The 26,131-nt window shown below is 44.1% G+C and overlaps 1 protein-coding gene across 3 annotated transcripts in view; it reads right to left on the bottom strand.

Moving 5' to 3' along the window:
* brun (trafficking protein particle complex subunit brun) overlaps positions 1 to 25,772 on the bottom strand; it is a 125,652-nt gene extending 99,880 nt beyond the window's left edge. For 2 of the 3 annotated variants that reach the window (XM_045729356.2, XM_045729360.2), the window contains exon 1: positions 25,597 to 25,772. The gene's annotated coding sequence lies outside the window, so the exon portion shown is untranslated. Of the gene's footprint in view, positions 1 to 10,943; positions 11,365 to 25,596 lie in introns of those variants that run through there. The other variant, XM_045729357.2, reaches the window with a different exon arrangement.
* Between the last annotated feature and the right edge of the window lie 359 nt (positions 25,773 to 26,131).

The raw sequence follows: 26,131 nt of genomic DNA, 5'->3' as shown, positions 1-26,131 counted from the left end.
TGTAAAGACACTTGATAAATGTGACTACTGAGTGATAGCCCAACAAATATGGTCAATAGGAATAATAGGCAAAGTAGGGCGATGGCTATTCAATTTTCTGTCAAACAGAACGTAAAGAATAAGTCAAGTAAAATCGAGTCCAAGCACAGTGTAAGCTCTGTACCTCGGAGCAGCCCTTGCACCACTGCTTTTACTTGTTCTCATATCCTTCTCCTCAAAAATACATAAGAACATAAGAACAAAGGTAACTGCAGAAGGCCTATTGGCCCATACGAGGCAGCTCCTATTCTATAACCACCCAATCCCACTCATATACTTGTCCAACCCGTGCTTGAAACAATCGAGGGACCCCACCTCCACAATGTTACGCGGCAATTGGTTCCACAAATCAACAACCCTGTTACTGAACCAGTATTTACCCAAGTCTTTCCTAAATCTAAACTTATCCAATTTATATCCATTGTTTCGTGTTCTGTCCTGTGTTAAATACAAGTTAAAGCTTTGTGTCAATTTGCATATGACGCAAAAATCAATATGAAAATTACTTATGTAGAACACACTGAAACACTACAAGTTGATATTATTAAGTTCTTGACTAGGCAGCAGAAAATAACATGATGTTTAACAATGATCAATGCCAGGTACTTAGGTATGGTAAAAATGAAGACCCTAAACAAAATATAGAGTACAAGACACTCAAAGCTGCCCATAATAGTACAGCAACATGTAAAGGATCTGGGAATACTGATTTCTAACGACCTAACGTTTAGGGTCCATAACTAAGCAAATACAGAGAGTCCGCTAGAAAATAATAATTTCGATTTTCGGGATTGGAGAACATTCAAATCAAGGGTCCCATCGTGCTATTCAATCACTTGTGCTGTCCCGCCTTGAGTACTCGATACTCACTTCCCCCCTTCAGGACAGGAGAGCTTGCTGAAACAGAAGGAACACAGAACATACAGGGAACGCACAGACACGATAAAGCACAAACTACTGGGATTATCTCGAAGCTCTCAAAATGCACTCTATAGAATGGAGAAGAAGGGGTATCAAATAATATATACATGGAAAATACTGAAGAGCCAGTATTTTCCAGGTATTTTGGAGGGCCAGGTCTGAAATTTACACCAGTAAAGTAACATCATACTAGAGCGAACGATATGGAAGAAAATGCAGACAATAACCAGTGACGAGCAGGGGATTCCATAGGCACAATTAGAGAACACTGTATAAACATCAGCGGTCCACGGTTGTTCAACACCCTCCCAGCAAGAATAAGAAATATTGCCGGAACAACCGTGGACAGCTTCAAGAGAAAACTGGATATTTTCTTCAAGAAGTGCCGAACCAACCGGGTTGTGGTAGATACGTGGGCCTCCGGGCCGCTTGGCCCAAGAGCCTGTTGGACCAAGCTCTCACAGGTCAAGCCTAGCCACGGACCGGGCTTGGGGAGTAGTAGAACTACCAGAACCCCATTCAGCAGGTAACACCCCATGTTGTTCTGCCCACAACCACAAACACCCCACGTTCCTCTGCCCACAACCACAAACACCCCACGTTCCTCTGCCCACAACCACAAACACCCCACGTTCCTCTGCCCACAACCACAAACACCCCACGTTCCTCTGCCCACAATCGCCAACAAAACCAACATGATACAATTACACCGCCAACCACCAACGTGCACAGTGAGAGTGGGACCAAAGAACCAGAGCTCAACCCCCGCAAGCACAACTAGGCGAGTACAAAAACTACAAGCAACTCCCCCTCTCCCCCTTCACCAACCACCAAAACATTAGAGCTAGGCCCATCACCCAAGAGCACCAGACCAAGACTACGAGTCGCCCTCTTCCTCGCCTCAGCCGTCATCACTAACAAGAAAATTAACGGTGTACTGAATGTAACAATGTGACTGGGAAAAGGAGGGGGGGTGGGGGGTGGGCAATGGAGGAATAACAAGGAGAGAAATCGTCTGGGAGGGGCGGGTTGTAGAGGATGTGGAGGAGAGGTGAGGTGGAGGAGAGGTGAGGTGGAGGAGAGGTGAGGTGGAGGAGAGGTGAGGTGTGGGCGAGGGTGTGGGGGGAGTGGGCGAGGGTGTGGGGGGAGTGGGCGAGGGTGTGTGGGGGGAGTGGGCGAGGGTGTGTGGGGGGAGTGGGCGAGGGTGTGTGGGGGGAGTGGGCGAGGGTGTGTGGGTGAGGGTGTAGGGGGGAGTGGGCGAGGGATTGTGGGGGGAGTGGGCGAGGGATTGTGGGGGGAGTGGGCGAGGGACTGTGGGGGGAGTGGGCGAGGGTTGAATGTGTGTGTGGAAGTAGATGGTGGTGGTGGTAGAAGACACCTGCAACCACTGGAGGTGGTGAGTGTGGGCAATGACCCATTATCGCACCTGTCTACCTATCACTACTGGCCAGCTACTGCATGTGGGGTACAGTCCAACGGGTTCCATTCTACAGCGCCGACCTGCGTGTATGTCGGACACACACACACTTGCTACTCGTAGAGAGAATCCCATATGAGCTCTGGTTACCTCAGCTGTTACACACCCAACTGGACAGCCACATTTGAGCTTTAACTGGTACTAGCAGTGCTCACATTACCGCTTAAACCATCACAACTTATACTACTGAACAGGATAGAAGACACACACACACACACACACACACACACACACACACACACACACACACACACACACACACACACACACACACACACACAATAGAGCCCAGTAGGCTCAGGAATCTGTACACCTGTTCATTGACAGTTGAGAGGCGGGACCAAAGAGCCAGAGCTCAACCCCCGCAAGCACAATCAGGGGAGTACACTGCAGTAGGTCTATACCAGGCAGAACAAGTCGTGTTTACACCCAACCGTTTTCACTGACGTACCCAATCTATCCCATTCTAAAAACTAACATATTTGCTTCAACACCACTACCTAATTTGTTATACTGGGCTTAACCTACTATTTTACAAAACCAGTGGTTACTATATGTTCACAAAGCTGCCCAGCTGATGCTGAGAGGCTGCAGCAGGTGGTGTGAAGAAACAGGTCGACGGACACTGCAGTACCCTATCGACATTCACCACCAAGCTCCCCCACCCCTACCTGGCTCCTCCTAGTAATCTCGTGAAGATCAAACAAACCCGCAAATGATGTTACCAGCGCGTCCAGCCTTAATGAGACCTGAAGTGATCTTCCAGGCCAGGCCATGACCAGTGGAATTCTGTATGACGACGTCTCCCTGGCGACCCGCCTTCCCCACGTCCTCCTCCTCCTCACTCAAGCTTCTCTCTCTCCAATCTTCTAATCCCCCGCCCCCCCCCCTGCACACACACACACACACACACACACACACACACACACACACACACACACACACACACACACACACACACACACACACACACACACACACACACATTCTCCACTAACATATCAATCAATCAATCAATCTCCACTTACACTGACCCTCCACCCTCCCTAGCTCCCTCCCCCCACACCAACTGCCACCGTTACGCGGAGTGAATCATCTGTAATGAGGTAGGTGCTTGGAGAGATTTGGAAGAGGAGGAGGGAAGATTGTGGTAGTTTGTGCGGCTAAGGGGGAAACTTGGGGTGTACTAGCGTGAGTGTACTTACAAGGGTCGAATGCTATTTATCGCCTGAACCCAGCCTTACTAAACATCAATTGCTTAATGTAGTCGCTTCTCTCCACTGTGTTTCTTGAATCGTCTGTTTAAACTATTTATCGTACTAGCTATTACGATCCCTCTAGTTCACATTTCCCTTGATCTACCATCTACAAGTCATTAGTGCCTAAAGTTTCCATCGAGACCCCTTGTCTTATAATAAACATTTCCCTCCATTAACGAACAACTCGCCTGGGAATTTTGTATATAATGATTCCCTTATTCTGCCACTCGAGTAGCGCCCACTCTCGTCATGTCCAAGCCTCGCACATGTGGTGCAAGGGGTCTCAAAGCCTCCCTGTCTTACATTTCGAAATGTTACTCTTATGAAGAGATTAATCCACAATGACGTAGATAAGGAACACAAACAACCCAGCCCCACGCCTGACAATTTCAGAGACTGCTTCTGTCCGGCCAGGAAGGACCTTATCAAGTCGTCACTTATATCTTCAGGTGTCTGTTATTTGTTATTCATGCGTTCGCCAGTTTTGAATGTGTTGCCTATATTATATATAGTAAGAGCGTGTGCGTGTCTTCAATGCATGGTTCAGGGTTATGTCGACTTGCAAGTCATTGTCTTTTACTATTTGAGAGACTAGTTTTGTCCCCCCGTCATTTCCTACTCAACAATGGATGCGTAAGTATCCACTAGGAAAATGAACCGAAAATTCCGAACGTTTTCGTGTTTGAACACATTATCAAGGAAATACAGGAATATATATACATACCTTTATATGCAACTGAAAACTCTACATCCCAGAAGTGACTCGAACCCATACTGCCAGGAGCACTATGCAACTGGTGTACAAGAGATCTTAACCGCTCGACCATCACACGACCGGACAAAAGATGATGGTAGCCGAGGCTATTTCCCCATCATCCCGCCGGCGCACTGATGGTAATCTTGGGTATGGTATTTTGTCAAATCACCTCATTTTTTGGGGCCACGTGAGCAACATAAATGCGAACAAGCCTGAATTGTCCCCAGGCGTATATGCAACTGAAAACTCAACTGGGGATATGCAACTGAGAGTGTGGAGTTTTCAGTTGCATATACACCTGGGGACCATTCAGGCTTGTTCACGTTTATGTTGCTCACATCAAATCGCCTCAAAATGAGGCGATTTGATAAAATACCATGCTCAAGATTACCATCAGTGCGCCGTGAGTTCACTGACGGCGACCCACATCCAGCCGACGTATACACAACACAAACACTCCTCCCAGCTGACCGCCATGACCACCACCTCTTCACCTACTGACAATATTCTCAGCCAGCCATAATTATCGCTTTCTTCACTTCTCGGTCACTCTCAGTCGGACAATGACCGCCTCTTGGCTCCCTACTGACGTCAGTCCCTCCAGGCGGAATGGAGGCGGAGGAGATGCCAAATCAGCTTGACTTGCTCTCAGAGTGTCAATAAATAAGCTAGTTAACACAAAATGGTGGTAATGCATTGGAGAGCATCCACGAAGATGACACACACGCTCACGTCTTCCTAAACTTATAACTGAACCGTTCAGTTGAAATAGGCCACACAAAATGGGCTATTTTGGTGGACTGTTGTAAGGAAATGCGAGGCGTATTCCTGTGAAAAAGGGGGCGGGTTGTAATTCACATGTAACCCGCCCCCTTGCGGTCCGGCCCGATAACACCAGTACTACCTCCCTAGGATGTAGCCCCATCGTCAAGGTTACGGTACCAACCATTTATTTGCAAGAAAGCGGTTACCGCGACCAGTCTTTGTGATGGTTAAATATATATATTCTCAGCAGGCATTTCCTACACAGATTATGATGCACGAACGCATGCACAGTACATATAAAGTATAAGCAGGGAGACGCTACCGCACCTCCATACTTATTACAAACTACACAGTTTCCATCACATTAACACTAGAATCAAACACTAGTGCGTCCGTCTAGTATGATGGAAATCATCTATAACATCCATGGAAAGGGTGAACACTACACACACAGCCTCGCTCCTGTGCCAGGTAAGTCCACTACGGGCTCACCATAGCCCGTGCTACTTGGAACTTGTTCTGAGTAGCCGAATCTATAACAACAGGTGAACACTAGATAAGATAAGCAGTCCCCATGGCGCAGTGGTACGGCACTCGTCCCGTGCTTCGCAAGCTTTTTACCCTGGGTTCTTATTCTGCCCGGATACGATTGACTAGGCACCAATCTTTAACTGTATGCTTCTGTTCACCCAGCAGTCAATGGGTACCTAGTAGTTAAACGACGTGGCTAGTCGTATTCCGGCGAAAATTAGAATTAAGAACATGCCCGAACATTAAGAACATGTGTGGAGTAACACACTTGCGAATTACCAAATTTATTATTATAAAACAAATAGCAATAATAGTTTCAAACTGGCCAAATTTTGATTAAGAAAGAATATACATCAACACAAGTTGGTAACAGTTGCTGACAAGTGGTTCAAACTACCAAACCATCATGATAAAGTTGCATCGATAAAAGGAGTGTCGAGAATTTGGGACTAATAACTAGGACCTGGCTCGCACAGACCAAGTCTGCAGCACTATTCCTTTCTTCTTAAGTCTATATCACGACACATTAATTTAAATTAACCCTCAGCTCACGACATCTTAATTGAAATTAACCCTCAGCTCACGACATCTTAATTGAAATTAACCTTCAGCTCCAGTTTAGTTCCTTTATTAAAGGAACTGCGTAGTTCAGATGTGCTTTTTATGGGGAAACAATCCACCGTTATATAGGATATTAGCATATATTTGGTAGTGTCGCATTATACAAAAGGGCCCAAGTGTTCTTCTGAAGCTATATTTAGGCAAGAGCCTCCAGGCTCCAAGGAAAGTTTTGCAAACATCAGCTAAACACTAAGTATTATGTTGGAACAGTCTTACGAATTAGAATTCAACTTCTTTCAGATAATTTATTATAATCAACTGCAAACCTAATAAAGACAACTCCAAAAACATTGTTAGTTAAGAGGTATAGGTCACTGGAATAACTTAAGAATAGATCGTAAAATAATTTTCTTTAATAAGGAATTTAGTTTAATTTCAGGAAGCATCAACAATAACACATCTCCCGAGGCAGGACTGGTAAGTGACTCACGCGGGCGTTGACCAATATCAACACGAAAACACGAGGGGTGAGTCAGACGAGGTCCTAGGCCAGCCTGTGTGGGAGCAGCAAGCAGACACGAGGTCCTAGGCTAGTGTGGCCAGCCTGTGTGGGAGGAGCAAGCAGACACGAGGTCCTAGGCTAGTGTGGCCAGCCTGTGTGGGAGCAGCAAGCAGACACGAGGTCCTAGGCTAGTGTGGCCAGCCTGTGTGGGAGGAGCAAGCAGACACGAGGTCCTAGGCTAGTGTGGCCAGCCTGTGTGGGAGCAGCAAGCAGACACGAGGTCCTAGGCTAGTGTGGCCAGCCTGTGTGGGAGCAGCAAGCAGACACGAGGTCCTAGGCTAGTGTGGCCAGCCTGTGTGGGAGCAGCAAGCAGACACGAGGTCCTAGGCTAGTGTGGCCAGCCTGTGTGGGAGCAGCAAGCAGAGACGAGGTCCTAGGCTAGTGTGGCCAGCCTGTGTGGGAGCAGCAAGCAGAGACGAGGTCCTAGGCTAGTGTGGCCAGCCTGTGTGGGAGGAGCAAGCAGACACGAGGTCCTAGGCTAGTGTGGCCAGCCTGTGTGGGAGCAGCAAGCAGACAATTCGCGCATACTCTAACTACTACATCACAACATGGCTCGGAACTACAAGCTCTGCAAGGCAAATCATTTCTACAACTATTTTTAATCAGCCAATGTATGTTAATAACGTATAAAGCTTACTAAACTATTTGGATCAATGAGGCCATTTAACAATCTTCTGATCCGTTCGTCAACGACTACTGCCAAACCAATGTTTACCCATTTTAATGTATAATGAAATTTGTTGCGTTACACAGCTCCAGGCTAAAGGAACGTCCGGTGGGAGGCACATAGCAGCACAGCGGCCAAAAACCACCAAAAGAAGAGGCACCACACAACACATTGCAACACTACTGAACTTAGGCACTATCTTAAGGTTATCTTGAGGTTATCTTGAGACACACTAGGAGACACTTATTTTACACCTAGAGCAACCTCACTTCTGACAGCACCGTCAGCATATTGATTGATGAAGATTAAGCCACCCAAAAGGTGGCACGGGCATGAATAGCCCGTAAGTGGTGGCCCTTTGGAGCCATTACCAGTATCAAGAGCTGATACTGGAGATCTGCGGAGGTGCGACTGCACCCTGCGTGACGGGAGATGTCTCCCCCGTCCGACAACACCGTCAGCATATTAATCGATAAAGATTAAGCCACCAAAGAGGTGGCATGGGCATGAATAGCCCGTAAACCGTTAGCAGTTTCACACTATCAGTATATACTGATCACCTTAAGAGCATCGTGCCGCCACCACCACCGGCCGGCAATGCACGCCACACCGTCTGTGTGAACGACCGAACAAGGCCGTTAGTTAAGGTAACAATGATAGTTACCTTAACTAATGCTTTCAACGTGGATAACTATTAAATATTGCTAACATGCCATTTGCTCGCATTAAATGCTTCCCAAACCCTCAGAAAAGGAGTTAACAGTACGCTAAATTAACTCGAAATTTGACTGCATACCCTTTGAGGTCAATCTGGTACAATATCTTTGCTGGATAACCGATGTTGGTTTGTCGTTCTTTGTTCAGTTTGTAGTGTACTCTGGACTAGTCATGGTACATCTCTGAGCCAGTAGGGCTAGAATGAACACCCAGCTGTCGTCCTTGTTTGGGACAGGAAATTGCAGAGGGGTTGGGACCTCGTAAAATATTATCCAATAAATTGTATGATGGCAGCAAATTATGGAGTGAATACATTAATCAGGCTAGAAAAAAACACCAATAACTGTACTTAGAAATAATAAAAAATCAAGAAAAATAAACAATGAAGAGAGAGAGATAGAGAGACGTGTTGAGAAGTCTCACAGAGGCCTAAATGCCCCCAACCAACCCGTTCTCGCACTTTCTTACAGTCAATATTGACTTATTAAATACGTGCCTATGTGACTAGTATGTTTAGTATGTTATGTTTACCTTGAAAAGCTTCATAGAAAACACCGACCTTACCTAACCTTCTTAGTATGTTAAGATAAGCATCTTATTGCTTCGTAATTACAATTATTACTTAACCTATACCTATAATATATATAATTATATATATTATAATTATTACTTAACCTATACCTATAATAGGTTAAGTAATAATTGTAATTACGAAGCAATAAGATGCTTATTTTAACATACTAAGAAGGTTAGGTAAGGTCGGTGTTTTCTATGAAGCTTTTCAAGGTAAAGTAGTATGCTTAGTATGTCACATATGCACGTATTTAATAAGTCAATATTGACTATACGAAAGTGCGAGAACGGGTTGTCCCAACACCCGACAACCCTCATGGCAGTATAGGACATATTTCATCAAATCACTTCAGCATGAGTATCAAGTGCGCGTAAAGCTTGAGTGGTCCCCAAGCCATTCAAGTGATTTGATGACATTTGTGGCTCAATAATGCCACGAGTGCTGCCGGGTGTTGGGTGCATGCAGGTCTCAAGCCCAACCTGTCGTCCTTCAAAGAACGTCGCATTTCGATCGTATGCGTTACAAAAGGCCAAAATTTAGTCATAGTAGAAAATGGAAACTACTCGCGAAAAGTGACGTACTGTCCCGTTTTCTGTTTTGGGTCCTCTGATAGGTTAGGAGAGGACACTTTAATTTGACAGTTTTCTTGACAATGGGAAACATTAGGAGGACGGGCTGAATGCATTGGACTGCCGGGGACATGGAAATCCTGGCCGACGGATTCGATTCCTTCAGAGGTCAAGAGTTTTGGGATGCATATTGACTTGGGGACCACTCAAGTTTTACACATGCATGCATGTATGTATATATGTATAAATGTGTTATATTATTGACCACACCACACACCAGAACAGGAGACGACGACGTTCCAGTCCATCCTGGACCCATTATCCAGTCGCTTGTGTTAACTTCAGCCACGTTATTGCGACCCGTCGTCTACATATATCCACATATATGCATATACATAATTTAATGAAAATAATAATAGGAGTTATATATAGGCCACCAAACGCCAACAAAACGGAAGCTAAACATTCATGGAAAGAAATAACTAGGGGCCTATAGGTCTACCAATGTGTTATAGGTGACCAGAAGAAGACATTTTGAATAATAAAGGAAGGCATGCTGAAGATTTTCTTTTACAATTTGTTGATTGCTTCCTTAGAAGACATAATAAAGAACACAGGAAAATTGAATTTTAGACATGTTATTTATCAGGGAGACAAGTAACAAATGGGAAGCAAGAGAAGGAAAGTGATCACAAGGAAATCAGATTTAATGTAGCATGGAATAGTTGTACTGTACAAGTACAAACTATTAGGTACCAGGGGGGGGGGCTAGATTCACGAAACAGTTACGCAAGCACTTACGATCCTGTCCATCTTTTCTCAATCTTTGAAGGCTTTGTTTACAATTACTAAACAGTTTATGAGCCCGAAGCACCAGGAGGCTGTTTATAACAATAAGAACTGTTGATTGGTAAGTTTTCATGCTTGTAAACTGTTTAATAAATGTAACCAAAGCCGTCAAAGATTGAGGAAAGTTGTACACGTTCTTGAGGTTATCTTGAGCGTAAGAAGTTGCGTAACTGCTTCGTGAATCCTGGTCCCGATTTTCGAAAAATTGATATATTTAAATTTAGGAAAGCCCTGGATAAACACTATTTGGAAATAGGGCTGTTGATTTATGGAACAAATTACTGTGCAACAAATCAGACATAAGATCCATGGAGTGTTTCATTCATATATAATTATGACAATGTCAGACCACGGAGGAAAAATGAAACAGGAAATTTCCTTAAGTACTTTCGTATATTAAATACATCTTCAGAAGGTCCAAATACATCTTGATACCTTCAAGATACATTAAATACATCTTGACCTTCTGAAGATGTATTTAATATACGAAAGTACTTAAGGAAATTTCCTGTTTCATTTTTCCTCCGTGGTCTGACATTGTCACATTCTTAATCACGTGTTTATTTTCGTGATATACACACATATATAATTATATATTAATGAGTTTGGAGGAATATAAATAAGAGCTGCCTAGTATGGGCCAATAGGCCTTCTGCTGTTTTAATTATCCTGCATAAACCCAAGTCAATACTCACATCACTAATACATGCAGGTGGTGGAGGTGGTGGTGCTGGCGCTGCAGGTCTGTGAGTGGTGCGCGCGGTGGTTGTGGTGATCCCTGCCACAGGCAATGATGTTGCACACAACTGCAGGAGCCCTCGCCTGCACGCGATCACTTCCTTACTTGATCCCTCAACACACGCACTCACACACTTTAGCACTTACTAGCTAACACTAGACACGATCACACGCTTCTGATCACGGATGACTCAATATTAATCCTTCTGGTCACACACGCGGCTGGCTAGTGCCCTCAGCGAGCTTGCATTGGTCACCATCCGATGTTTTTATATTGCAATAATTACAAGACCGTCAATGGTATTGCAACAAGGCAGTCAGAGTCGGTTATCACTGGCGCAATACAAGGTGTCGTTCCTGAAACGGAATGGGTCATACCACATAAATCTTGGCCCTGGTGACACAGCTGGTGAGGTCAACCATGTCACCAGCCCATCCAACAACTGGCCTCCACGAGAGAGTGGGGGGGGCATCACGTGACAGCCAGACACCAGTTTGAGGAACTAGCGACCGTTACGCCAGCAGTGAGGAGGAGCAGTCACTTGCAAGTTAACAAACACCGCCTTGACTCAACCCCTGCACACAATATCCATCAAATCTCTATAACCGACCGACAGCAGCCTTGGGTGTGGTGGTGGTGGTGGCAGAGGTTCAAGCATCAACAACGAGCACAACCACACCCTCCCCTTGCTGCTAACCACTGGCCAGCTTGCAACAATCAACAGCACTTATAACGGGGAGGCAGTGCCTAACAATGTCTATTCCTGCACCGCTCAGGTAACAAGCCCCCCCCCCCGGGTTACGGGCTATTCATGCCCGTGCCACCTCTTGGGTGGCTTAATCTTTATCAATCAATCCCCCCCCCCCAAATACACGACGAAGTCAGTGATTCGTCAAGTCTCCAACCTACGGGTCTGACAGCTGAGTGGACAGCAATTCGGATTCGTATTCCTGAGGTTCCGGGTTCGATCCCCGGTGGAGGCGGAAACAAATGGGCAGAGTTTTTTTCACCCTGATGCCCTGTTCAGCTAGCAGTGAATAGGTACCTGGGAGATAGACAGCTGCTACGGGCACATATCCTGGGGATGTGTAACAAAAAGGAGGCCTGGTCGAGGACCGGGCCGCGGGGACGCTAAGCCCCAAAATCATCTCAAGATAACATCAAGAAGATAACAGCAATATGACTTCAGCAAGCCCTCCTTAACGAACCAACTCTAATTTCTTGACAACAGGTATATCAAAAATAATGATGGATAAATGGAATAGGCTAAGATAACTGAAAAGATGAAAAGACACAAAGAAAGACGAAGAAGGCTAACACAAACAATTAAATAGTTTCAAGATTCTATATGGCAAGAAGCAGGAGGATCGGGTGTGCCTCTCTACAATCTGTCCTCCTAATACAGCCAAGCATTTTGACACATACTTTACCCGAGGCCTAAAATGGCCGTACTAGAAAACGGTAGCGGCTCGCGAAATTGACACAGTCCCATTTGCTGGTTTAGGTCCTGTGATAGGTTAGAGTAAGGGCACTTTAAGTCCGGCAGTTTCTTGACGCTGGCAACACGGGTTGTTGTCTGACAAGAGACAGGTGTTCCTGCACGGCTCCTGTCTCTCCATGGACCCGTCGGGAGCACGAAGCAAACCTCAGTCTCGCCTATAAATTATGTCAATAGAAGAAATCCACTAGAGCCGTGACGAGGATTCGAACCTGCGCCCGAGAGCATCCCAGACGCCGCCAATATCTGTCTTCCTGCTATAATAGAACGCTACACTTTGTTTCTCCAATACACATCACCCTTCATATTATAATCTAAATGCTTCTCACTTTATGCCAAAAATGTAAGTTTGCCTTAAATTGTTGTATACTTGTTTAGTGCAGCCATTATTGTAGTGACTCATACAAGTTGCTAAGAATAAAGTTTCTCACTCGGCATACGCAAATCACAACAGCGTGATGTATCAAATGTGTAATGAAGGGCGAAGAGGTAGAACGGCCTATTGACATAGCTCGAGTGCATGGGGGGAATTGTGTAAAATCCTGGTTTGTGTCTCGGAGAGGCTGCAGGATCCAATTCAATAGAATTTCTGGTTATAATTCTTTTTCCATGTTGTAGCTCAGTCGATTAAGACAGCGTCTGGTATGCTCTCTGACGCAGGTTCGAATCCTCGTCACGGCCCTTGTGGATTTGTTCATTTCTCATTCTAATCACTCTTGCAGGACAACTCAAATATACCAAATGTTTGTTTAAATCAACTTGAGTAGTTTTTAAAGGAATAAACACATGAAAACGATAGATAAAATATGGGCATATTTTGGGAAGGCGTCTTTGAAAAGAATGTGGTACTCCTCTCAACCAACATGGCTGACCTTTGTTGTCAATGGTGAGCATTAAACTAAGAGGGCACAAGGGTAACATCTCTGCCCGTGTGTACCAACACCACTCATGGAAAAAAAAAGTCCACTACGGGCTCACCATAGCCCGTGCTACTTGGAGTTTTTTGTTCCAAGGAGCGAATCTTAAACAACAACAACCACTCAGTAAATGTCTCCCGCCTGGTCTGCTGCAGTACAGGCAGGTAAAAAAAAGACAGAGACAGAGAGAGTGAGTGAGTTTGTTTTGCTTATTTTTAAGTTCAAGATAGGCTAGGCTAAGCTTGAAGTAATAGATACTAATATATCTTTATTTCAAAGCTACTTACCCTGACCATCATACATATCTTTAGCTTGAGAAACCTCAACCCTTTGTGTGTATTTATACCACAATAAACTTATTGGAACTTGATTTCAGAGAGGAATTCAGTTCAAGTGATAATGAATACGAAGAAGAAACAAAAACACAAAACTATCAAAATTAAAAAAATTAATAAAAATGTGACGCTAGATATTTTCAAAGGAAAGCAGAGCGGAGAACAGGACCAACGTACCTATGAGAGCAGTAGGGTCTAGGTAGCCCGAGGCCTGTCTCTACACACCTTACCACCACCCTACAACCACACAACCAACCTTACCACCACCCTCCAACCACACAACCTACCTCACCACCACCCTCCAACCACACAACCAACCTTACCACCACCCTACAACCACACAACCAACCTCACCACCACCCTACAACCACACAACCAACCTTACCACCACCCTACAACCACACAACCAACCTCACCACCACCCTACAACCACACAACCAACCTCACCACCACCACCCTACAACCACACAACCAACCTCACCACCACCCTACAACCACACAACCTACCTCACCACCACCCTCCAACCACACAACCAACCTTACCACCACCCTACAACCACACAACCAACCTTACCATCACCCTCCAACCACACAACCTACCTCACCACCCCCCCCTACAACCACACAACCAACCTTACCACCCCCCCCCTACAACCACACAACCTACCTCACCACCACCCTTCAACCACACAACCAACCTCACCACCACCACCCTACAACCACACAACCAACCTTACCACCACCCTACAACCACACAACCAACCTCACCACCACCACCCTCCAACCACACAACCAACCTTACCACCACCACCCTCCAACCACACAACCAACCTCACCACCACCACCCTCCAACCACACAACCAACCTCACCATCACCACCCTCCAACCACACAACCAACCTCACCATCACCACCCTCCAACCACACAACCAACCTCACCATCACCACCCTCCAACCACACAACCAACCTCACCACCACCCTCCAACCACACAACCAACCTCACCACCACCCTACAACCACACAACCAACCTCACCACCACCACCCTCCAACCACACAACCAACCTCACCACCACCCTACAACCACACAACCAACCTCACCACCACCACCCTCCAACCACACAACCAACCTCACCATCACCACCCTCCAACCACACAACCAACCTCACCACCACCACCCTCCAACCACACAACCAACCTCACCACCACCCTCCAACCACACAACCAACCTTACCACCACCCTACAACCAACCTTACCACCACCACCCTCCAACCACACAACCAACCTCACCACCACCCTCCAACCACACAACCAACCTTACCACCACCCTACAACAACACAACCAACCTCACCACCACCACCCTCCAACCACACAACCAACCTCACCACCACCCTCCAACCACACAACCAACCTCACCACCACCCTCCAACCACACAACCAACCTCACCACCACCCTACAACCACACAACCAACCTCACCACCACCCTACAACCACACAACCAACCTCACCACCACCACCCTACAACCACACAACCAACCTCACCACCACCACCCTCCAACCACACAACCAACCTCACCACCACCACCCTCCAACCACACAACCAACCTTACCACCACCACCCTCCAACCACACAACCAACCTTACCACCACCACCCTCCAACCACACAACCAACCTTACCACCACCACCCTCCAACCACACAACCAACCTTACCACCACCACCCTCCAACCACACAACCAACCTTACCACCACCACCCTCCAACCACACAACCAACCTTACCACCACCACCCTCCAACCACACAACCAACCTTACCACCACCACCCTCCAACCACACAACCAACCTTACCACCACCACCCTCCAACCACACAACCAACCTTACCACCACCACCCTCCAACCACACAACCAACCTTACCACCACCACCCTCCAACCACACAACCAACCTTACCACCCCCCTACAACCACACAACCAACCTTACCATCACCCTCCAACCACACAACCAACCTTACCATCACCCTCCAACCACACAACCAACCTTACCATCACCCTCCAACCACACAACCAACCTTACCACAACTACCGTACAGCACAACCAGTGCTCCTCCACAAACAACTATTTTAACCAATCCTAACACACACATTTCAGCTATATATTGAAACGCTTGTCAGTGACAGACACTTTTAAAGTATTCTCCAAAGAATGATATTATATCGGGTTTCTCGATATATTAATCGATATATTAATTAATATATCGGGTTTCTCGATATATTAATTAATATATCGGGTTTCTCGATATATTAATTAATATATCGGGTTTCTCGATATATTAATTAATATATCGGGTTTCTCGATATATTAATTAATATATCGGGTTTCTCGATATATTAATTAATATATCGGGTTTCTCGATATATTAATTAATATATCGGGTTTCTCGATTTCTGCCTTGTTGACAAGTACAGTACCCAATATATACATAATAATAATATATGTTCTTCAGTTGACTGAAGAATTTGCAAGATAGAATTAATTTAATATTACACACTCCTGTTGGGGGTGTGTCAACACATTTCTGAAGACTATGACAAATTCCGTGAATCAAAGTTATTCATTATAGTTTATATAACTCAAGGAGGAAAACATAATTTAAGCAGAGAAATTGGGTTTAGTTTACCCGTGTTTCCCCAAATAAAGCACACAATGACCTCTACAAGTTGCTTATTCACTTTAGCAAGGTAGTGTGACCAGTGAAAACTATGAATTAATCACTGTTTCTAGATGACTGAGAGCACTGATTGATGTGGAATTTAGGCCAGAGCCAAGTGCTGTAAAACGGACTTGACAAGAGGGTGTGGCCAACGTCACTGGTGTATACATTATAAATGTCTTACGCTTCATATTTTCTGATGGAAATGAATTCGTCTGAAACAGTTTGACAAAACGGTTTCACCCGTTTCACCAAAAGGATATCGGTCAGCGGAACCTCCATACGATATCAACACGATAAAGTGCGCGCACTGTGCCTAACAAATGTCTACATGGCTAGGAAGAGGACAAGATAGACGGGAGAAAGCTGGCGAGCCGCACCTAGCTGTGTGTGGCAGTTCACTGGGATCACAGCTACCACCTGCGTTGAAATCACTACATTACCGCAACTTCTCTCTCAAATTCTTCCCCCTGCGCAAGAAACCAGACATTACACACGCCAAAATCTCTAGGCTACAGCCGCGCTCCCAACACACTTGTCATTATCACTTGCTAATTACAAGAGCCACCGTCTCACTGTATCAAGTTCCTGACTTAGGAGTGGAGGGAAAGGATGTTATGACCTTCACCACATACGCCAAAACACTCCATGTCCAGACACTTTGCACCAGCAAGTAACAGTAGTGTGCTGTCCTGGTCACACTTAACACTCTCAGCATCAGCCTGCGTAAGCTCAGGTTACTTGGCATCCATTTTAGGAACGGCCAGTCACATATTCCCCTCTGGACAAACCCATCCCTGAGCGTGTCACTAGATTTTGAGTTAACTTTACATATAACGCAGCGGCTGAGGAAATAACAGGAGGGAATATGGCGCCCTACCACCACAAGAAGTAGAGAGATACTGACAAACACACTGGAGACACACCCCGAACTCACCAGCACGAGTTGCCACCTTGCCGCATACCTTCATGTACACCCAGTTTGTGGTGCAGCTAGCCACCGTGAAATGAAGTGTAAACTTGTATTATGGTAATCATTATATGCAAATACAATAAATTATTGTAAAATTATTAAACGCACCAAAATAGGAATAAGAGGAAGCTGTATTCGGGAGAGGCATGCAGCCTTCACAACACGACCTCATCAACGTATGCTATTCTCGTCCCTACGCCGCGGTGCTCTTAAGCGCATACCAAAGAATAAACACAAAGTCTCACTCCAGTCAACATCGCTCACCAGCCAGTGTTATTTAAAACTATGAGTTAATGAAATTTGCTACTTTCACACACACATGTGTGGAGACGGCGTCATGTTGACAAGCCAAGACCTCATGAATGACCATTCCTGGCCTCCCAAACACCACAACCCGGATACACCTCCACTCAATCCCAACAGTCGATACCAGTCAAATAATTCCACTTTTTTCTCTCTCGACCTCTCCCTGGAGCCAATCCATTCACCCTTCCACATATAAACCACTGACCCTACCCCACACTCACACTGCCAGCTACCTACCTTCCCCAACACCACCACCAGCCACACACTCTCCACAACAACACTAACCAGTGACCCTCCACCAACCAGTGACCCTCCACCAACCAGTGACCCTCCACCAACCAGTGACCCTCCACCTGGTTGATACCTGGTTGATGGGGTTCTGGGAGTTCTTCTACTCCCCAAGCCCGGCCCGAGGCCAGGCTCGACTTGTGAGAGTTTGGTCCACCAAGCTGTTGCTTGGAGCGGCCCGCAGGGCCACGTACCCACCACAGCCCGGCTGATCCGGAACTTCTCTTAGAAAACCGTCCAGTTTCCTCTTGAAGATGTCCACGGTTGTTCCGACAATATTTCTTATAGTCGCCGGGAGGACGTTGAACAGCCGCGGACCTATGATGTTTATACAGTGCTCTCTGATTGTGCCCATGGCACCTCAGCTCTTCACTGGTTCAATCTTGCATTTTATTCCATATCGTTCACTCCAGTACGTTGTTATTTTACTGTGTAGATGTGGGACCTGACCCTCCAGTATTTCCCATGTGTATATTATTTGGTATCTCTCTCTCGTCTCCTTTCTAGAGAGTACATTTGGAGAGCTTTGAGACGATCCCAATAATTTAGGTGTTTTATCTCGTCTATGCGTGCCGTGTATGTTCTCTGTATTCCCTCTATTTCAGCAATCTCTCCTGCTCTGAAGGGGGAAGTGAGTACTGAGCAGTACTCGAGACGGGACAACACAAGTGACTTGAAGAGTACAACCATTGTGATGGGATCCCTGGACTTGAAAGTTCTCGCAATCCATCCGATCATTTTTCTGGCTGACGCGATATTTGCTTGGTTATGCTCCCTAAACGTTAGATCGTCGGACATCATTATTCCCAAATCCTTGACATGCTGTTTTTCTACTATGGGCAGATTCGATTGTGTTTTGTATCCTGTATTATGTTTCAGATCCTCATTTTTGCCGTACCCGAGTACCTGAAATTTATCACTGTTAAACAGGTTATTTTCTGCTTCCCAATCGAAAACTTTGTTGACATCTGCTTGTAGTTTTTCAATGTCTTCAGCAGAGGTAATTTTCATGCTGATTTTTGTGTCATCTGCAAAGGACGACACGAAGCTGTGCCGTATATTTTTGTCTATATCAGATATGAGAATTAGGAACAGTAGCGGAGCAAGGACTGTACCTTGAGGTACAGAGCTTTTAACATAGCTTGGACTCGATTTTATCTGATTGACTGTTACTCTTTGTGTTCTGTTCGACAGGAAATTGAGTATCCAGCGTCCTACTTTTCCAGTTATTCCCATTGACCTCATTTTGTGAGCTATCACCCCATGGTCACATTTGTCGAACGCCTTTGTAAAGTCTGTGTATACAACATCTGCATTTTGCTTTTCTTCTAGGGCTTCTGTGATTTTGTCATAGTGGTTGAGTTACTGTGACAGACAGGATCTTCCCGCTCTAAATCCATGTTGTCCTGGATTGTGCAATTCATTGTTTTCCATAAAACTAGAAATTTGATTCCTAATCACTCTTTCAAACACTTTTATTATGTGTGATGTTACTACAACTGGCCTATAATTTTTTGCCAAGGCTTTACTCCCCCCCCCCTTGTGCAACGGAGCTATATCTGTAGATTTAAGTGCTGCTGGTATCTCCCCTGTATCCAGGCTCTTTCTCCATATTACGCTGAGTGCTCTCGCTACTAGTACTTTACATTTCTTTATGAATATTGAATTCCACGAGTCAGGCCCAGGAGCTGAGTGCATAGGCATATTGTCAATTTCTCTTTTAAAGTCTTCCGAGTTTGTGGTAATATCCGTTATATTATCTGCAGCTTGAATGTCATTCATAAAGAAGCTGTCTGGGTCATCAACTTTCATGTTGTTTATTGGTGTGCTAAACATAGCCTCATAGTGGCTTCTTAGAATTTCACTAATCTCTTTGTTGTCCTCTGTGTACGTACCTTCATTTGTAATTAACGGTCCAATACTGGTCGAGGTTTTGGATTTGGATTTTGAGTGTGTGAAAAAATATTTCGTATTTTTCCTTATCTCTTGTATAGCTTTCTGTTCCAATTCCATTTCCTCACTCATATGATCGCTTCAACGTTTGTTCTATTTCTTAGATCTTCCTGCTTATGCTTGTTTTCCTTGCTTGTGATAGTTGTGTCTGCCGAAGCATTTCCGTTATTTTTATTTCCACCAACCAGTGACCCTCCACCAACCAGTGACCCTCCACCCTCCAGTGACCCTCCACCAACCAGTGACCCTCCACCAACCAGTGACCCTCCACCAACCAGTGACCCTCCACCAACCAGTGACCCTCCACCAACCAGTGACCCTCCACCAACCAGTGACCCTCCACCAACCAGTGACCCTCCACCAACCAGTCATTTTTCCCCTATGCCCAACACTGTACCAATCATTGACTGAAGTTGACTACAATATTCCACAATTGTTGTTTAGTGATCAATTAAAGTTTAAGTAGCAAATCTTCCCAAGATAAAGTCAACAGCATTTAATATGACTGAATACAAACAGTTATAAGATGGGAAAATTGGAAATATCTCTTGCACATATGACCAAATGGCAAGCATGCAAGGTAGAACTTGGGATCATATACTTTCTCTGGTTGACTATATACACTAAGCTCAGTGCCCTGCACAATGGTTTGTTTCCCATAATTGGGCACATGAAGCCTGTTAGACTTGGAGAGATCTCCAGGCCAACTACTGACCATCCCCAGGATGTAACCTGCAACAGTTGTCTAACTACCAGGAACACTTTACTGACAAGTGAACAGAGGCCCGAGGTGAAAGGGGACCACTGCCTTCCACTGTCACAGGAAATAAACTCAAGACATTTCAGCTGTGACCAGGCTGCACTGAACACTGCACCACAAGAATCGTGAACTTTCCTTTTCAACACAATCATGACTTTCAAATTTATATTGTTCTTGTGGAAAATAATTTAACAATGGAGGAAGCAAAGTGTTTATGATAACCTCTGTCCAAGCTTTGAATATTATGTTTGATTAAGCAAACAAACTATTAAATAAAGCCAACTCTTTATCTGGGTCCTTCACTACATTATAGCATTTCGATGAGGCTAAAAACGAGTCATCCTATGTTGGAATTTCCAATAATCACTTACTTAATCATTCTATTTTCACTTAAAATTTATACAGGTGGGTATACGAAAAGAAAACTGCCGACTCCTGTTGGCAGGCTGAGAGCTTTCCCATCACATAGCTCCTGGTGAGCCTTACCCACTAGTTTACCTGGAATATGACCCACCAATTATTTAAGAACCAGGTACCCAATCACTGCTTGATGAACAGAGGCATACAGTTAAGGATTGGTGCCTAGTTAATCCTCCCCGGCCAGGACAGGAACCTAGGCCAAATTGGTCGCAAAATGTGGGGCGAGTGTGTGTTGCCACTGAAACCCTTAAATGGCACAAGCACAATGTGGGCAGAGCTTCTCAGGAAATCTACCGATGTATCGAGGCAACCGTCCTCAGACCAATTCCATTCTATCCAGCGATCGACCCCAAAGACCCATTCGTCAATTTTAACATTCTGTTCATTCAAAGCAGAACTTTTCTCAACTATAAATTAATATTATTATATATTAGTATATTGTGCATATTTAGGCACTGGTTAGGTTAGGTGTTTAGGTTCTGTTGGCGAATATTTGTACTTTTAATATGTGGGTGAAGCATTTACAGCATTGTAGTTCGAACAAAAGTTGTCAATGAAGCACTTGTTCCGGAAGTCTTCGGACGTCATCAGTTGCTAGTCGTATGTAAACCGTCTTTCATTCATAAACAGGAAAACAGGGGGTATGGTGGGTGAATGGAATGGACTTTGGGCCTTTGCTTTAGAGTACGGGCTGATCAAAGGACCTTCAGTTCAGTTCCTTGTTTACACTGGGATGAGCAGCAGTTGTTGGTTAAGCTGCCTATTACACCTTTAAGTACACTTATTTTTGCCTAGCATAGTCTACCCTGTTATAGATAGTTACCGAAGTGAATTCTGTTAATTCGTAGTAGAAGTTTGTTGACAGAATTAAGTATTTTATACCTATTTTAGATAGGCACATGTCCACAGCATTACCCCAGGCTTAAAGTACAGTATCTTAGTGTGTTTCTCTGTGGAGTAGTAGTTGAAATACCATCATATGCTATCTTGAGGTTATCTTGAGATGATTTCGGGGCTTTTAGTGTCCCCGCGGCCCGGTCCTCGACCAGGCCTCCACCCCCAGGAAGCAGCCCGTGACAGCTGACTAACACCCAGGTACCTATTTTACTGCTAGGTAACAGGGGCATAGGGTGAAAGAAACTCTGCCCATTGTTTCTCGCCGGCGCCTGGGATCGAACCCAGGACCACAGGATCACAATTCCAGCGTGCTGTCCGCTCGGCTCCCTGCTACAATATCATTTCACCCCAGACTATTATGTACATTGGAACTGGTGATTAATTTGGTATAGTGGGGTGAAATATCATTAGATTATTAAAGTATTCACTTGTTCTGTTATTTTGGAGTGTCATTCTTTCTGGATAGTCCAACATTCTCTGGACAAATAAGTTATTAATAACTAAATTTACTGTGAATACATTCTCATGAGGGCTGGGGCCTTGACTATAAATGGAGGAGATTAACAATTATGAACAAGCAATAACACAGGCTTACTGATACGTCTTACCTGTTGAAGCACTGCCCATGCAGGAAGACTTACCTGAAACAACAACGAACAAAATAAAAACCATATAATAATGGATATGCTGTATAGTACCACATATCAATAGCATTTTGAATGTTACTTTTTTTTGTCTAAATATTACCTTAAAAAGTGAAAACTGAATATTTACGATCTAGCTATCTTTGTAGATATACAGTACGAAGATAGCCCAATATAGGTAACACATTACAGAGATACAGTAGCCTAATTTAAGAAAAAATTGAAAGTGCAATAAAATACTGCATAATAAGTAATGTTAAGGTCTTCTCAGACATAATAATATAGGAAAAAAAACTACACTTACAGTATGTACAGTACTGTATTTATATTTATTTTTAACAGAAGAGGGAGAATTTTTTTGTTTACTCTTGTCAGTTTATGCCTCCTTGGGTCTTCTTCAGCTACATTTCCAAATGTTTTGGTTCATTTGATTGGGTTAGGGTTTTGCAGTTTACTCTGTGCAAGTTAATTTTAACTTGCCATTTTCCATTTACAAAGTTATGGCAGTTTTTTTTTAGGTGGGGGGGGGGGGAGGCATCATAGGTGTTTCATGTGCTGCTACCTCTTGTCATAGAAGTGTCTTGGAGTCCACAGTTTTTGTGTGCATCTTTGGAGTAAGGATTCAAGTCTTCCAATGCTTCCTCACATGGCTTCCTAGATGAGATTTGGAAGTTGAATCTCTCTCTTCTGGCTCAGTTTTGGACTGGGGTCCGAGACATTTTGTAGTTCCAAGAGTGTTTTTTGTTTTTTTTGCTATCTTTCATTGTCATGGAGTTGTTTTCACGTACAGTATTTCTGTTTGAGACTAACTTTGTTTCAGTTGCCACCTTGCCAGCTAAGTGTGAGACTCCTTGATTGCAGTGTTTAGTTTAGTGCAGGATGAGTGACAGTTTTGGTTTCACACCTGTGTACTTTTCTCTGACAGCTTCCTGTCTGATGACTGCTTTGGCCTAACATCCTGTGCATAAGGCAGAGGGTGAGGAGGTGAAATCCTCTTTCCCTCCCTGTTAGATGATGATTCAAGAGGACAGTGGGGGCTGTATGTTTGTCAAAACTTTGTCCTCATAGTGACAAAACCTAATTCTGATAATTGTGTAGTATCAATCATGTCACTAAATCATGAATATGAATAACTTTCCACAAATTTATTTTCTAGAGGAACACAAGGTCATGTTTCATGCTGCATAGATGCACAAAACTGTGGCTGTGAATATCTGCCTCTGCTGTCAACATCATAACCAGCATAGTGTTCAATGATATCAGAACCTTGTACTAGTACATAGTCTTTATCAATCATTTATGGCACTATCAATGCAAAATGATCACAGTTAATTATTTATTTCATCCATATTAATTGATACTATGGGCACAAGCTGCATTGCGTTGCTGTGAGCTGCTGCAGCATGCACTACACGTGGTTCTCTTCTCAATAATAAGCCCTCACTCTCAGGAGGCCTGCTCAAAACTTTTCTCCAACATGCCATCTGTTAACTGGAGGCCTATGAAGCAAATATGAGCCCTGTGTATGCACGGGAAATCTTACATGGTACTCAATATCATCCCTTTGACTCGTGCAACGTGGCCAGATATGGCACAATTGCCCCTGTTTGACATGCACAGCTGAAGGGTTATTTTACTGTGATGGTGGCTTTAATTATTTAATGTGTACAGCCATCTTCTGATCCTGAGGTTTCTAGTGCTATCATGCTGGCACTGCAATTCCTCTTCTTTGCTGCCAGCGTGCATTTGGGGCCAAGTGTGTGGCTTTCACGAATACTTGTCTTATCAGAGTCCAGTGTTTGGGAAATTGAAGTTCATTGGAAAGTCATAAAAGTTTATCATGTTATTTAATATGTTTCTCTTTCACATTTTCTGTATAGCATTAGGATTGTGTTGCAAGGTATTTTATTTAATTTAAGGTGCTGTATTTACCTAGCTGTATTTACCTAGTTGTATTCACCTAGTTGAGCTTGTGGGGGTTGAGCTCTGCTCTTTCGGCCCACCTCTCAACTGTCAATCAATCAACTGTTGCTAACTACTAATTATTTTTTCCACACACACACACACACACACACCCCAGGAAGCAGCCCATATCTGGATCTGGCCAATAATTGGATGGAAACTCGCACAGTATCCTTATCTTAGGCTAGGGGACATTTATAACTAACAAGCTTCCTGTTCCAACAATAGGTATATTATCAGAAACTACCAGTGTTTCTTGTCACAATATTTGAGTCATTGTTTGGAGCAGGAAACATCAACCATCTAAAAAATTCAATACTTCCAATTCAAAATAAAACATTTGAAAAATTACGTTATTTCCCAAATAGTTCCTATAGCGGACCCTTTAAGTGGGGTCCGCAGTTCGAGACTCATACAGTCCAGGTGAATGGGATGTTTATTTCAACGGAAGAGTAGATGGTAATTTATATTCCCACATAGTGTCTCAGAAATTATAGTATAGAAAATATAAATATATATTTTTTCTTTAGACACCAAACATGATAAAATACAGAGATGTATTGCTTCTAGCTAGAAGCTTCCTGACCATTTCTGAACTTTTGTCTTTACTGACGAAACAACTCGTATGTAAATGAACAAGTGTTTATATTGACTTTAGTACAGAAGAGCACTGCAGCTTTCACGTCTAGAGCCTGGCCAGTCACTAGGTCAGAGCTGCTTATCTCTCTTCACAACAACACGAATGCTATACCAATGATTCAATATTCATTAGACAATAACGATACAACAGTTTGAGAAATAACGCATTACAAATCTTGGAGAGAGGAAAGGTTGTAAATACGGTCTCACTTGACAGCAAGCTTAGGGGGGCGGATAATGGTAGGCTCCGAGATGATTATTTGGCCTTACTGTCGCTTGTCATCACTGGGTACGAGGAAACTTACCATGATTGCCAGGCGCTCGGGCTCTTGTAATGGTGATCACGAGCGATATAGCGCCTTCAACAGTAGAGGCAAGAAATAGTGATAAATCAAAGGGGGTGTTAAGCGACGCCAGGCAGTGGGGCCTTCCTTTGTCGCACGCGTGCCAACCCTCCTGCATCGCCCGTCATCACACCACTGCTGGATACTATGTGGCTTTAATATTATTAATTACATGCTGGGTTATATCGTTAAATATTTAAGAGTAATTTGCTATAATTCACTTCAAACATTTCAATAATAACAACACACATGCAACTTAGCAATATTGAGGTGATATATGCATAATAGGCCTATATAATTACTGAACAAGGTTTAGCTGCAGTTGTCAGGAATACAAGGAAATATTTTGTATAAAATTAAAATGGTACATAATTTCACAGACAAATATATTACCAACACTCCAACAGACTTGTATTTAGGAAATAATGTTAAAACTATTCTTTTTATGCATATTTGTGTATACACAAATATATTCATATTTGTATATGTTTGTTAT

This window comes from Procambarus clarkii, chromosome 94, assembly GCF_040958095.1.
Source record: "Procambarus clarkii isolate CNS0578487 chromosome 94, FALCON_Pclarkii_2.0, whole genome shotgun sequence".
NCBI classification, from domain to species: Eukaryota; Metazoa; Arthropoda; class Malacostraca; order Decapoda; family Cambaridae; genus Procambarus; species Procambarus clarkii.
The sequence above is the reverse complement of the archived record's forward strand: the minus strand, read 5'-3'. Positions and strand labels throughout refer to the sequence as shown.